This window comes from Phalangium opilio, unplaced genomic scaffold, assembly GCF_054372755.1.
Source record: "Phalangium opilio isolate 3A_F unplaced genomic scaffold, DU_Popi_V2 ptg000017l_1, whole genome shotgun sequence".
Lineage (NCBI taxonomy): Eukaryota > Metazoa > Arthropoda > Arachnida > Opiliones > Phalangiidae > Phalangium > Phalangium opilio.
In genome coordinates, this window is record NW_028324151.1 from 12,227,085 (window position 1) to 12,242,677 (window position 15,593).

The following is a 15,593-nucleotide window of genomic DNA, read 5'->3' on the forward strand; positions in this document are numbered from 1 at the left end:
AACTCTGACTTTTTACGTTACATTTGAGATCCCATAACACCGCTCCCGGGTGGGCTCGAACCACCAACCTTTCGGTTAACAGCTGAACGCGCTAACCATTGCGCCACGGAAGCCCAAAAATTAAATGTTCGTCAGGTATTGTGGAAAAACTTTGCTTTTTACGTTACATTTGAGACTACACAACACCGCTCCCGGGTGGACTCGAACCAACAACCTTTCGGTTAACAGCGGAACGCGCTAACCATTGCGCCAAGGAGGCCCAAAATTTAAATGTTCGTCAGGTATTGTGGAAAAACTCTGACTTTTTACGTTACATTTGAGATCCCATAACACCGCTCCCGGGTGGGCTCGAACCACCAACCTATTGGTTAACAGCCGAACGCGACAACCATTGAGCCACGGGAGCTCAGAAATTAAATGGTTGTCACGTATTGGGGAAAAGTTATGACTTTTTACGCTACATCTGAGACCCCACGTCACCTCTCCCGGGTGGGCTCGAACCACCAACCTATTGGTTAACAGCCGAACGCGACAACCATTGAGCCACGGGAGCTCAGACATTAAATGGTTGTCACGTATTGGGGAAAAGTTATGACTTTTCACGCTACATCTGAGACCCCACAACACCTCTTCCGGGTGGGCTCGAACCAACAACCTTTCGGTTAACAGCTGAACGCGCTAACCATTGCGCCAAGGAAGCCCAAAAGTTAAATGTTCGTCAGGTATTGTGGAAAAACTCTGACTTTTTACGTTACATTTGAGATCCCATAACACCGCTCCCGGGTGGGCTCGAACCACCAACCTATTGGTTAACGGCCGAACGCGCTATCCATTGTGCCACGGAAGCTTAGAAATTTATTGGTTGTCACGTATTGTGGAAAAGTTTTGACTTTTTACGCTACATCTGAGACCCTACGTCACCTCTCCCGGGTGGGCTCGAACCACCAACCTATTGGTTAACAGCCGAACGCGCTAACCATTGAGCCACGGAAGCTCAGAAATTAAATGGTTGTCACGTATTGTGGAAAAGTTTTGACTTTTAAACGCTACATCTGAGACCCCACGTCACCTCTCCCGGGTGGGCTCGAACCACCAACCTATTGGTTAACAGCCGAACGCGACAACCATGGAGCCACGGGAGCTCAGACATTAAATGGTTGTCACGTATTGGGGAAAAGTTATGACTTTTCACGCTACATCTGAGACCCCACAACACCTCTTCCGGGTGGGCTCGAACCAACAACCTTTCGGTTAACAGCTGAACGCGCTAACCATTGCGCCAAGGAAGCCCAAAAGTTAAATGTTCGTCAGGTATTGTGGAAAAACTCTGATTTTTACGTTACATTTGAGATCCCATAACACCCTCCCGGGTGGGCTCGAACCACCAACCTATTGGTTAACAGCCGAACGTGCTAACCATTGAGCCACGGAAGCTTAGAAATTTAATGGTTGTCTCGTATTGTGGAAAAGTTTTGACTTTTTACGCTACATCTGAGATTCCACAACACCTCTCCCGGGTGGGCTCGAACCACCAACCTTTCGGTTAACAGCTGAACGCGCTAACCATTGCGCCACGGAAGCCCAAAAATTAAATGTTCGTCAGGTATTGTTGAAAAATGTTTCTTTATACGTTACATTTGAGACTACACAACACAGCTCCCGGGTGGGCTCGAACCACCAACCTTTCGGTTTACAACCGAACGCGCTAACCATTGCGCCACGGAAGCCCAAAAATTAAATGTTCGTCAGGTATTGTGGAAAAACTTTTCTTTTTACGTTACATTTGAGACTACACAACACCGCTCCCGGGTGCGCTCGAACCACCAACCTTTCGGTTAACAACCGAACGCGCTAACCATTGCGCCACGGAAGCCCAAAAATTAAATGTTCGTCAGGTATTGTGGAAAAACTCTGACTTTTTACGTTACATTTGAGATCCCTTAACACCGCTCCCGGGTGGGCTCGAACCACGAACCTATTGGTTAACAGCCGAACGCGCTAACCATTGAGCCAAGGAAGCTCAGAAATTAAATGGCTGTCAGGTATTGTGGAAAAGTTATGACTTTTCACGCTCCATCTGAGACCCCACGTCACCTCTCCCGGGTGGGCTCGAACCACCAACCTATTGGTTAACAGCCGAACGCGCTAACCATTGAGCCACGGAAGCTCAGAAATTAAATGGTTGTCACGTATTGTGGAAAAGTTTTGACTTTTTACGCTACATCTGAGACCCCACGTCACCTCTCCCGGGTGGGCTCGAACCACCAACCTATTGGTTAACAGCCGAACGCGACAACCATTGAGCCACGGGAGCTCAGAAATTAAATGGTTGTCACGTATTGGGGAAAAGTTATGACTTTTCACGCTACATCTGAGACCCCACAACACCTCTCCCGGGTGGGCTCGAACCACCAACCTTTCGGTTAACAGCTGAACGCGCTAACCATTGCGCCACGGAAGCCCAAAAGTTAAATGTTCGTCAGGTATTGTGGAAAAACTTTTCTTTTTACGTTACATTTGAGACTACACAACACCGCTCCCGGGTGCGCTCGAACCACCAACCTTTCGGTTAACAGCCGAACGCGCTAACCATTGCGCCATGGAAGCCCAAAAATTAAATGTTCGTCAGGTATTGTGGAAAAACTCTGACTTTTTACGTTACATTTGAGATCCCTTAACACCGCTCCCGGGTGGGCTCGAACCATCAACCTATTGGATAACAGCCGAACGCGCTAACCATTGAGCCACGGAAGCTCAGAAATTAAATGGCTGTCAGGTATTGTGGAAAAGTTATGACTTTTCACGCTACATCTGAGACCCCACGTCACCTCTCCCGGGTGGGCTCGAACGACCAACCTATTGGTTAACAGCCGAACGCGCTAACCATTGAGCCACGGAAGCTCAGAAATTAAATGGTTGTCACGTATTGTGGAAAAGTTTTGACTATTTACGCTACATCTGAGACCCCACGTCACCTCTCCCGGGTGGGCTCGAACCACCAACCTATTGGTTAACAGCCGAACGCGACAACCATTGAGCCACGGGAGCTCAGAAATTAAATGGTTGTCACGTATTGGGGAAAAGTTATGACTTTTCACGCTACATCTGAGACCCCACAACACCTCTCCCGGGTGGGCTCGAACCACCAACCTTTCGGTTAACAGCTGAACGCGATAACCATTGCGCCACGGAAGCCCAAAAATTAAATGTTCGTCAGGTATTGTGGAAAAACTCTGACTTTTTATGTTACATTAGAGATCCCATAACACCGCTCCCGGGTGAGCTCGAACCACCAACCTATTGGTTAACAGCCGAACGCGCAAACCATTGAGCCACGGAAGCCCAAAAATTAAATGTTCGTCAGGTATTGTGGAAAAACGTTTCTTTTTACGTTACATTTGAGACTACACAACACAGCTCCCGGGTGGGCTCGAACCACCAACCTTTCGGTTTACAACCGAACGCGCTAACCATTGCGCCACGGAAGCCCAAAAATTAAATGTTCGTCAGGTATTGTGGAAAAACTTTTCTTTTTACGTTACATTTGAGACTACACAACACCGCTCCCGGGTGCGCTCGAACCACCAACCTTTCGGTTAACAACCGAACGCGCTAACCATTGCGCCACGGAAGCCCAAAAATTAAATGTTCGTCAGGTATTGTGGAAAAACTCTGACTTTTTACGTTACATTTGAGATCCCATAACACCGCTCCCGGGTGGGCTCGAACCACCAACCTATTGGTTAACGGCCGAACGCGCTATCCATTGTGCCACGGAAGCTTAGAAATTTATTGGTTGTCACGTATTGTGGAAAAGTTTTGACTTTTTACGCTACATCTGAGACCCTACGTCACCTCTCCCGGGTGGGCTCGAACCACCAACCTATTGGTTAACAGCCGAACGCGCTAACCATTGAGCCACGGAAGCTCAGAAATTAAATGGTTGTCACGTATTGTGGAAAAGTTTTGACTTTTATACGCTACATCTGAGACCCCACGTCACCTCTCCCGGGTGGGCTCGAACCACCAACCTATTGGTTAACAGCCGAACGCGACAACCATGGAGCCACGGGAGCTCAGACATTAAATGGTTGTCACGTATTGGGGAAAAGTTATGACTTTTCACGCTACATCTGAGACCCCACAACACCTCTTCCGGGTGGGCTCGAACCAACAACCTTTCGGTTAACAGCTGAACGCGCTAACCATTGCGCCAAGGAAGCCCAAAAGTTAAATGTTCGTCAGGTATTGTGGAAAAACTCTGATTTTTACGTTACATTTGAGATCCCATAACACCCTCCCGGGTGGGCTCGAACCACCAACCTATTGGTTACCAGCCGAACGTGCTAACCATTGAGCCACGGAAGCTTAGAAATTTAATGGTTGTCACGTATTGTGGAAAAGTTTTGACTTTTTACGCTACATCTGAGATTCCACAACACCTCTCCCGGGTGGGCTCGAACCACCAACCTTTCGGTTAACAGCTGAACGCGCTAACCATTGCGCCACGGAAGCCCAAAAATTAAATGTTCGTCAGGTATTGTTGAAAAATGTTTCTTTTTACGTTACATTTGAGACTACACAACACAGCTCCCGGGTGGGCTCGAACCACCAACCTTTCGGTTTACAACCGAACGCGCTAACCATTGCGCCACGGAAGCCCAAAAATTAAATGTTCGTCAGGTATTGTGGAAAAACTTTTCTTTTTACGTTACATTTGAGACTACACAACACCGCTCCCGGGTGCGCTCGAACCACCAACCTTTCGGTTAACAACCGAACGCGCTAACCATTGCGCCACGGAAGCCCAAAAATTAAATGTTCGTCAGGTATTGTGGAAAAACTCTGACTTTTTACGTTACATTTGAGATCCCTTAACACCGCTCCCGGGTGGGCTCGAACCACGAACCTATTGGTTAACAGCCGAACGCGCTAACCATTGAGCCACGGAAGCTCAGAAATTAAATGGCTGTCAGGTATTGTGGAAAAGTTATGACTTTTCACGCTCCATCTGAGACCCCACGTCACCTCTCCCGGGTGGGCTCGAACCACCAACCTATTGGTTAACAGCCGAACGCGCTAACCATTGAGCCACGGAAGCTCAGAAATTAAATGGTTGTCACGTATTGTGGAAAAGTTTTGACTTTTTACGCTACATCTGAGACCCCACGTCACCTCTCCCGGGTGGGCTCGAACCACCAACCTATTGGTTAACAGCCGAACGCGACAACCATTGAGCCACGGGAGCTCAGAAATTAAATGGTTGTCACGTATTGGGGAAAAGTTATGACTTTTCACGCTACATCTGAGACCCCACAACACCTCTCCCGGGTGGGCTCGAACCACCAACCTTTCGGTTAACAGCTGAACGCGCTAACCATTGCGCCACGGAAGCCCAAAAGTTAAATGTTCGTCAGGTATTGTGGAAAAACTTTTCTTTTTACGTTACATTTGAGACTACACAACACCGCTCCCGGGTGCGCTCGAACCACCAACCTTTCGGTTAACAGCCGAACGCGCTAACCATTGCGCCATGGAAGCCCAAAAATTAAATGTTCGTCAGGTATTGTGGAAAAACTCTGAATTTTTACGTTACATTTGAGATCCCTTAACACCGCTCCCGGGTGGGCTCGAACCATCAACCTATTGGATAACAGCCGAACGCGCTAACCATTGAGCCACGGAAGCTCAGAAATTAAATGGCTGTCAGGTATTGTGGAAAAGTTATGACTTTTCACGCTACATCTGAGACCCCACGTCACCTCTCCCGGGTGGGCTCGAACGACCAACCTATTGGTTAAAAGCCGAACGCGCTAACCATTGAGCCACGGAAGCTCAGAAATTAAATGGTTGTCACGTATTGTGGAAAAGTTTTGACTTTTTACGCTACATCTGAGACCCCACGTCACCTCTCCCGGGTGGGCTCGAACCACCAACCTATTGGTTAACAGCCGAACGCGACAACCATTGAGCCACGGGAGCTCAGAAATTAAATGGTTGTCACGAATTGGGGAAAAGTTATGACTTTTCACGCTACATCTGAGACCCCACAACACCTCTCCCGGGTGGGCTCGAACCACCAACCTTTCGGTTAACAGCTGAACGCGATAACCATTGCGCCACGGAAGCCCAAAAATTAAATGTTCGTCAGGTATTGTGGAAAAACTCTGACTTTTTATGTTACATTAGAGATCCCATAACACCGCTCCCGGGTGAGCTCGAACCACCAACCTATTGGTTAACAGCCGAACGCGCAAACCATTGAGCCACGGAAGCCCAAAAATTAAATGTTCGTCAGGTATTGTGGAAAAACGTTTCTTTTTACGTTACATTTGAGACTACACAACACAGCTCCCGGGTGGGCTCGAACCTCCAACCTTTCGGTTTACAACCGAACGCGCTAACCATTGCGCCACGGAAGCCCAAAAATTAAATGTTCGTCAGGTATTGTGGAAAAACTTTTCTTTTTACGTTACATTTGAGACTACACAACACCGCTCCCGGGTGCGCTCGAACCACCAACCTTTCGGTTAACAACCGAACGCGCTAACCATTGCGCCACGGAAGCCCAAAAATTAAATGTTCGTCAGGTATTGTGGAAAAACTCTGACTTTTTACGTTACATTTGAGATCCCATAACACCGCTCCCGGGTGGGCTCGAACCACCAACCTATTGGTTAACGGCCGAACGCGCTATCCATTGTGCCACGGAAGCTTAGAAATTTATTGGTTGTCACGTATTGTGGAAAAGTTTTGACTTTTTACGCTACATCTGAGACCCTACGTCACCTCTCCCGGGTGGGCTCGAACCACCAACCTATTGGTTAACAGCCGAACGCGCTAACCATTGAGCCACGGAAGCTCAGAAATTAAATGGTTGTCACGTATTGTGGAAAAGTTTTGACTTTTTACGCTACATCTGAGACCCCACGTCACCTCTCCCGGGTGGGCTCGAACCACCAACCTATTGGTTAACAGCCGAACGCGACAACCATTGAGCCACGGGAGCTTAGAAATTAAATGGTTGTCACGTATTGGGGAAAAGTTATGACTTTTCACGCTACATCTGAGACCCCACAACACCTCTCCCGGGTGGGCTCGAACCACCAACCTTTCGGTTAACAGCTGAACGCGCTAACCATTGCGCCACGGAAGCCCAAAAGTTAAATGTTCGTCAGGTATTGTGGAAAAACTTTTCTTTTTACGTTACATTTGAGACTACACAACACCGCTCCCGGGTGCGCTCGAACCACCAACCTTTCGGTTAACAGCCGAACGCGCTAACCATTGCGCCATGGAAGCCCAAAAATTAAATGTTCGTCAGGTATTGTGGAAAAACTCTGACTTTTTACGTTACATTTGAGATCCCTTAACACCGCTCCCGGGTGGGCTCGAACCATCAACCTATTGGATAACAGCCGAACGCGCTAACCATTGAGCCACGGAAGCTCAGAAATTAAATGGCTGTCAGGTATTGTGGAAAAGTTATGACTTTTCACGCTACATCTGAGACCCCACGTCACCTCTCCCGGGTGGGCTCGAACGACCAACCTATTGGTTAACAGCCGAACGCGCTAACCATTGAGCCACAGAAGCTCAGAAATTAAATGGTTGTCACGTATTGTGGAAAAGTTTTGACTATTTACGCTACATCTGAGACCCCACGTCACCTCTCCCGGGTGGGCTCGAACCACCAACCTATTGGTTAACAGCCGAACGCGACAACCATTGAGCCACGGGAGCTCAGAAATTAAATGGTTGTCACGTATTGGGGAAAAGTTATGACTTTTCACGCTACATCTGAGACCCCACAACACCTCTCCCGGGTGGGCTCGAACCACCAACCTTTCGGTTAACAGCTGAACGCGATAACCATTGCGCCACGGAAGCCCAAAAATTAAATGTTCGTCAGGTATTGTGGAAAAACTCTGACTTTTTATGTTACATTAGAGATCCCATAACACCGCTCCCGGGTGAGCTCGAACCACCAACCTATTGGTTAACAGCCGAACGCGCAAACCATTGAGCCACGGAAGCCCAAAAATTAAATGTTCGTCAGGTATTGTGGAAAAACGTTTCTTTTTACGTTACATTTGAGACTACACAACACAGCTCCCGGGTGGGCTCGAACCACCAACCTTTCGGTTTACAACCGAACGCGCTAACCATTGCGCCACGGAAGCCCAAAAATTAAATGTTCGTCAGGTATTGTGGAAAAACTTTTCTTTTTACGTTACATTTGAGACTACACAACACCGCTCCCGGGTGCGCTCGAACCACCAACCTTTCGGTTAACAACCGAACGCGCTAACCATTGCGCCACGGAAGCCCAAAAATTAAATGTTCGTCAGGTATTGTGGAAAAACTCTGACTTTTTACGTTACATTTGAGATACCTTAACACCGCTCCCGGGTGGGCTCGAACCACCAACCTTTCGGTTAACAGCTGAACGCGCTAACCATTGCGCCACGGAAGCCCAAAAGTTAAATGTTCGTCAGGTATTGTGGAAAAACTTTTCTTTTTACGTTACATTTGAGACTACACAACACCGCTCCCGGGTGCGCTCGAACCACCAACCTTTCGGTTAACAGCCGAACGCGCTAACCATTGCGCCATGGAAGCCCAAAAATTAAATGTTCGTCAGGTATTGTGGAAAAAGTCTGACTATGGCGTCCTCCAGGAAGGCATAGACGCCATTGGCCCTTATCTGTGCAGGATATTTAGAGCCTGCATTGCTCTGGCGCATATTCCAGATTTCTGGAAGCGCTCGAAGGTTATCTTTATTTCCAAACCTGGGAAGACGAGCTATCTTGAGGCTAAGGCATTCAGACCTATCTGTCTTACCTCTTTCTTCCTAAAGACTTTAGAGAAATTGGTGGACAGGTATCTACGGGATGGTGTTCTATCCCACACACCCCTGTCCACTTTTCAGTTTGCCTATCAGAAAGGCAAGTCCACAGAGACGGCGCTTCATGGCATTTTGAACTGCCTTGACAGGGCCATCGAGTTCAAGGAGATGTCTTTGGCCATCTTCCTTGATATTGAGGGTGCCTTTGATAGGGTCTCTAGTGAAGTCATCCTTCGCGCTGCGGAGCGGTTTGGTATTGACGACACTTTGTGTCGTTGGATAAAATCCATAATCACGTATTGCAGGGTGACGGCGTCTCTTCTCGGGGAAACCTTGGAGACCTCCACCGACCGTGGCTGTCCTCAGGGAGGGGTTCTTTCCCCTCTTCTTTGGTGCCTGGTGGTGGATGAGCTGCTGGGTCGACTCGGGGAGAGGGAATGTCACTGTTTTGGCTATGCGGATGACATCGCAGTGATTGTTACAGGGAGGTTCCCTACAACTATCGCTGCACTGATGAAATCTGTCTTGCATGATGTTGAGGATTGGTGTAGGGGTGTTAACCTAACCGTCAATCCCAACAAGACTGTCCTTGTACCGTTTACTCGGAAAAGGACTAATGACCTATTCAACGATATTTCCTTCTTTGGACAGGTTTTAAAGAAGTCCTCCGAGGTCAAATACCTTGGCGTGACTTTCGATGCCAAGCTTACTTGGAAGTCCCACCTTGATCTGAGTATCAAGAAGGCCGAAATTTTATTTTGGCGTTTAAGAAGTTCAGTCAGCAAGTCCTGGGGCTTAAGCCCTAGGGCTGTAAACTGGATTTATACCAGGATCATCAGGCCAGTGGTTTCCTATGGAGCTCTTGTCTGGTGGCCCAGGGTTCGCCTTAAAACAGCCCAAGATGAACTACGCAAGCTTCAAAGGCTGGCGTGCATCGGTATCACGGGGTCCATGAGAACAGCCCCCACAGCTTCTCTGGAAATCCTTCTCAATATGCTTCCTCTTCACCGCTTTATTGAGGAGGAAGCTATTATGGGAAGCCTGACGAACATTTAATTTTTGGGCTTCCGTGGCGCAATGGTTAGCGCGTTCAGCTGTTAACCGAAAGGTTGGTGGTTCGAGCCCACCCGGGAGAGGTGTTGTGGGGTCTCAGATGTAGCGTGAAAAGTCATAACTTTTCCACAATACCTGACAACCATTTAATTTCTGAGCTTCCGTGGCTCAATGGTTAGCGCGTTCGGCTGTTAACCAACAGGTTGGTTGTTCAAGCCCACCCGGGAGCGGTGTTAAGGGATCTCAAATGTAACGTTAAAAGTCAGAGTTTTTCCACAATACCTGACGAACATTTAATTTTTGGGCTTCCGTGACGCAATGGTTAGCGCGTTCAGCTGTTAACCGAAAGGTTGGTGGTTCGAGCCCACCCGGGAGAGGTGTTGTGGGGTCTCAGATGTAGCGTAAAAAGTCAAAACTTTTCCACAATACGTGACAACCATTAAATTTCTAAGCTTCCGTGGCTAAATGTTTAGCGCGTTCGGCTGTTAACCAATAGGTTGGTGGTTCGAGACCACCCGGGAGCGGTGTTAAGGGATCTCAAATGTAACGTAAAAAGTCAGAGTTTTTTTCACAATACCTGACGAACATTTTATTTTTGGGCTTCCTTGGCGCAATGGTTAGCGCGTTCGGCTGTTAACCGAAAGGTTGGTGGTTCGAGCCCACCCGGGAGAGGTGTTGTGGGGTCTCAGATGTAGCGTGAAAAGTCATAACTTTTTCACAATACCTGACAACCATTTAATTTCTAAGCTTCCGTGGCTCAATGGTTAGCGCGTTCGGCTGTTAACCAATAGGTTGGTGGTTCGAGCCCACCCGGGAGCGGTGTTATGGGGTCTCCAATGTAACGTGAAAAGTCAGAGGTTTTCCACAATACCTGACGAACATTTAATTTTTGGGCTTCCGTGGCGCAATGATTAGCGCGTTCAGCTGTTAACCGAAAGGTTGGTGGTACGAGCCCACCCGGGAGAGGTGTTGTGGGGTCTCAGATAAAGCTTGAAAAGTCATAACTTTTCCACAATACGTGACAACCATTTAATTTCTGAGCATACGTGGCTCAATGGTTAGCGCTTTCGGCTGTTAACCAATAGGTTCGTGGTTCGAGCCCACAAGGGAGCGGTGTTAAGGGATCTTAAATGTAACGTAAAAAGTCAGAGTTTTTCCACAATACCTGACGAACATTTAGTTTTTGGGCTTCCGTGGCGCAATGGTTAGCGCGTTCGGTTGTTAACCGAAAGGTTGGTGGTTCGAGCGCACCCGGGAGCGGTGTTGTGTAGTCTCAAATGTAACGTAAAAAGAAAAGTTTTTCCACAATACCTGACGAACATTTAATTTTTGGGCTTCCGTGGCGCAATGGTTAGCGCGTTCAGCTGTTAACCGAAAGGTTGGTGGTTCGAGCCCACCCGGGAGAGGTGTTGTGGGGTCTCAGATGTAGCGTGAAAAGTCATAACTTTTCCACAATACCTGACAACCATTTAATTTCTGAGCTTCCGTGGCTCAATTGTTAGCGCGTTCGGCTGTTAACCAACAGGTTGGTTGTTCAAGCCCACCCGGGAGCGGTGTTAAGGGATCTCAAATGTAACGTTAAAAGTCAGAGTTTTTCCACAATACCTGACGAACATTTAATTTTTGGGCTTCCGTGACGCAATGGTTAGCGCGTTCAGCTGTTAACCGAAAGGTTGGTGGTTCGAGCCCACCCGAGAGAGGTGTTGTGGGGTCTCAGATGTAGCGTAAAAAGTCAAAACTTTTCCACAATACGTGACAACCATTAAATTTCTAAGCTTCCGTGGCTCAATGGTTAGCGCGTTCGGCTGTTAACCAATAGGTTGGTGGTTCGAGCCCACCCGGGAGCGGTGTTATGGGGTCTCCAATGTAACGTGAAAAGTCAGAGGTTTTCCACAATACCTGACGAACATTTAATTTTTGGGCTTCCGTGGCGCAATGGTTAGCGCGTTCGGCTGTTAACCGAAAGGTTGGTGGTTCGAGCCCACCCGGGAGAGGTGTTGTGGGGTCTCAGATGTAGCGTGAAAAGTCATAACTTTTTCACAATACCTGACAACCATTTAATTTCTAAGCTTCCGTGGCTCAATGGTTAGCGCGTTCGGCTGTTAACCAATAGGTTGGTGGTTCGAGCCCACCCGGGAGCGGTGTTATGGGGTCTCCAATGTAACGTGAAAAGTCAGAGGTTTTCCACAATACCTGACGAACATTTAATTTTTGGGCTTCCGTGGCGCAATGATTAGCGCGTTCAGCTGTTAACCGAAAGGTTGGTGGTACGAGCCCACCCGGGAGAGGTGTTGTGGGGTCTCAGATAAAGCTTGAAAAGTCATAACTTTTCCACAATACGTGACAACCATTTAATTTCTGAGCATACGTGGCTCAATGGTTAGCGCTTTCGGCTGTTAACCAATAGGTTCGTGGTTCGAGCCCACAAGGGAGCGGTGTTAAGGGATCTTAAATGTAACGTAAAAAGTCAGAGTTTTTCCACAATACCTGACGAACATTTAGTTTTTGGGCTTCCGTGGCGCAATGGTTAGCGCGTTCGGTTGTTAACCGAAAGGTTGGTGGTTCGAGCGCACCCGGGAGCGGTGTTGTGTAGTCTCAAATGTAACGTAAAAAGAAAAGTTTTTCCACAATACCTGACGAACATTTAATTTTTGGGCTTCCGTGGCGCAATGGTTAGCGCGTTCAGCTGTCAACCGAAAGGTTGGTGGTTCGAGCCCACCCGGGAGAGGTGTTGTGGGGTCTCAGATGTAGCGTGAAAAGTCATAACTTTTCCACAATACCTGACAACCATTTAATTTCTGAGCTTCCGTGGCTCAATGGTTAGCGCGTTCGGCTGTTAACCAACAGGTTGGTTGTTCAAGCCCACCCGGGAGCGGTGTTAAGGGATCTCAAATGTAACGTTAAAAGTCAGAGTTTTTCCACAATACCTGACGAACATTTAATTTTTGGGCTTCCGTGACGCAATGGTTAGCGCGTTCAGCTGTCAACCGAAAGGTTGGTGGTTCGAGCCCACCCGGGAGAGGTGTTGTGGGGTCTCAGATGTAGCGTAAAAAGTCAAAACTTTTCCACAATACGTGACAACCATTAAATTTCTAAGCTTCCGTGGCTAAATGTTTAGCGCGTTCGGCTGTTAACCAATAGGTTGGTGGTTCGAGACCACCCGGGAGCGGTGTTAAGGGATCTCAAATGTAACGTAAAAAGTCAGAGTTTTTTTCACAATACCTGACGAACATTTTATTTTTGGGCTTCCTTGGCGCAATGGTTAGCGCGTTCGGCTGTTAACCGAAAGGTTGGTGGTTCGAGCCCACCCGGGAAGGTGTTGTGGGGTCTCAGATGTAGCGTGAAAAGTCATAACTTTTTCACAATACCTGACAACCATTTAATTTCTAAGCTTCCGTGGCTCAATGGTTAGCGCGTTCGGCTGTTAACCAATAGGTTGGTGGTTCGAGCCCACCCGGGAGCGGTGTTATGGGGTCTCCAATGTAACGTGAAAAGTCAGAGGTTTTCCACAATACCTGACGAACATTTAATTTTTGGGCTTCCGTGGCGCAATGGTTAGCGCGTTCAGCTGTTAACCGAAAGGTTGGTGGTACGAGCCCACCCGGGAGAGGTGTTGTGGGGTCTCAGATAAAGCTTGAAAAGTCATAACTTTTCCACAATACGTGACAACCATTTAATTTCTGAGCATACGTGGCTCAATGGTTAGCGCTTTCGGCTGTTAACCAATAGGTTCGTGGTTCGAGCCCACAAGGGAGCGGTGTTAAGGGATCTTAAATGTAACGTAAAAAGTCAGAGTTTTTCCACAATACCTGACGAACATTTAGTTTTTGGGCTTCCGTGGCGCAATGGTTAGCGCGTTCGGTTGTTAACCGAAAGGTTGGTGGTTCGAGCGCACCCGGGAGCGGTGTTGTGTAGTCTCAAATGTAACGTAAAAAGAAAAGGTTTTCCACAATACCTGACGAACATTTAATTTTTGGGCTTCCGTGGCGCAATGGTTAGCGCGTTCAGCTGTTAACCGAAAGGTTGGTGGTTCGAGCCCACCCGGGAGAGGTGTTGTGGGGTCTCAGATGTAGCGTGAAAAGTCATAACTTTTCCACAATACCTGACAACCATTTAATTTCTGAGCTTCCGTGGCTCAATGGTTAGCGCGTTCGGCTGTTAACCAACAGGTTGGTTGTTCAAGCCCACCCGGGAGCGGTGTTAAGGGATCTCAAATGTAACGTTAAAAGTCAGAGTTTTTCCACAATACCTGACGAACATTTAATTTTTGGGCTTCCGTGACGCAATGGTTAGCGCGTTCAGCTGTTAACCGAAAGGTTGGTGGTTCGAGCCCACCCGGGAGAGGTGTTGTGGGGTCTCAGATGTAGCGTAAAAAGTCAAAACTTTTCCACAATACGTGACAACCATTAAATTTCTAAGCTTCCGTGGCTAAATGTTTAGCGCGTTCGGCTGTTAACCAATAGGTTGGTGGTTCGAGACCACCCGGGAGCGGTGTTAAGGGATCTCAAATGTAACGTAAAAAGTCAGAGTTTTTTTCACAATACCTGACCAACATTTTATTTTTGGGCTTCCTTGGCGCAATGGTTAGCGCGTTCGGCTGTTAACCGAAAGGTTGGTGGTTCGAGCCCACCCGGGAAGGTGTTGTGGGGTCTCAGATGTAGCGTGAAAAGTCATAACTTCTTCACAATACCTGACAACCATTTAATTTCTAAGCTTCCGTGGCTCAATGGTTAGCGCGTTCGGCTGTTAACCAATAGGTTGGTGGTTCGAGCCCACCCGGGAGCGGTGTTATGGGGTCTCCAATGTAACGTGAAAAGTCAGAGGTTTTCCACAATACCTGACGAACATTTAATTTTTGGGCTTCCGTGGCGCAATGGTTAGCGCGTTCAGCTGTTAACCGAAAGGTTGGTGGTACGAGCCCACCCGGGAGAGGTGTTGTGGGGTCTCAGATAAAGCTTGAAAAGTCATAACTTTTCCACAATACGTGACAACCATTTAATTTCTGAGCATACGTGGCTCAATGGTTAGCGCTTTCGGCTGTTAACCAATAGGTTCGTGGTTCGAGCCCACAAGGGAGCGGTGTTAAGGGATCTTAAATGTAACGTAAAAAGTCAGAGTTTTTCCACAATACCTGACGAACATTTAGTTTTTGGGCTTCCGTGGCGCAATGGTTAGCGCGTTCGGTTGTTAACCGAAAGGTTGGTGGTTCGAGCGCACCCGGGAGCGGTGTTGTGTAGTCTCAAATGTAACGTAAAAAGAAAAGTTTTTCCACAATACCTGACGAACATTTAATTTTTGGGCTTCCGTGGCGCAATGGTTAGCGCGTTCAGCTGTTAACCGAAAGGTTGGTGGTTCGAGCCCACCCGGGAGAGGTGTTGTGGGGTCTCAGATGTAGCGTGAAAAGTCATAACTTTTCCACAATACCTGACAACCATTTAATTTCTGAGCTTCCGTGGCTCAATGGTTAGCGCGTTCGGCTGTTAACCAACAGGTTGGTTGTTCAAGCCCACCCGGGAGCGGTGTTAAGGGATCTCAAATGTAACGTAAAAAGTCAGAGTTTTTCCACAATACCTGACGAACATTTAATTTTTGGGCTTCCGTGACGCAATGGTTAGCGCGTTCAGCTGTTAACCGAAAGGTTGGTGGTTCGAGCCCACCCGGGAGAGGTGTTGTGGGGTCTCAGATGTAGCGT

General features: G+C 47.8%; 7 non-coding genes across 7 annotated transcripts; 2 read left to right on the forward strand and 5 right to left on the reverse strand.

The window, feature by feature from the left end:
- Window positions 1–1,654: 1,654 nt before the first annotated feature.
- Window positions 1,655–1,727, reverse strand: TRNAY-GUA (transfer RNA tyrosine (anticodon GUA)). The gene has a single exon. It is a non-coding gene; the product is annotated as a tRNA-Tyr (tRNA).
- Window positions 1,728–3,415: 1,688 nt separating this feature from the next.
- On the reverse strand, window positions 3,416–3,488 carry TRNAY-GUA (transfer RNA tyrosine (anticodon GUA)). Its single transcript has one exon. It is a non-coding gene; the product is annotated as a tRNA-Tyr (tRNA).
- A 1,100-nt stretch (window positions 3,489–4,588) lies between these two features.
- Window positions 4,589–4,661, reverse strand: TRNAY-GUA (transfer RNA tyrosine (anticodon GUA)). The gene has a single exon. It is a non-coding gene; the product is annotated as a tRNA-Tyr (tRNA).
- Window positions 4,662–6,349: 1,688 nt separating this feature from the next.
- On the reverse strand, window positions 6,350–6,422 carry TRNAY-GUA (transfer RNA tyrosine (anticodon GUA)). Its single transcript has one exon. It is a non-coding gene; the product is annotated as a tRNA-Tyr (tRNA).
- A 1,688-nt stretch (window positions 6,423–8,110) lies between these two features.
- TRNAY-GUA (transfer RNA tyrosine (anticodon GUA)) lies at window positions 8,111–8,183 on the reverse strand. Its single transcript has one exon. It is a non-coding gene; the product is annotated as a tRNA-Tyr (tRNA).
- A 4,373-nt stretch (window positions 8,184–12,556) lies between these two features.
- TRNAD-GUC (transfer RNA aspartic acid (anticodon GUC)) lies at window positions 12,557–12,629 on the forward strand. The gene has a single exon. It is a non-coding gene; the product is annotated as a tRNA-Asp (tRNA).
- Window positions 12,630–12,850: 221 nt separating this feature from the next.
- Window positions 12,851–12,923, forward strand: TRNAD-GUC (transfer RNA aspartic acid (anticodon GUC)). The gene has a single exon. It is a non-coding gene; the product is annotated as a tRNA-Asp (tRNA).
- Window positions 12,924–15,593: the final 2,670 nt, after the last annotated feature.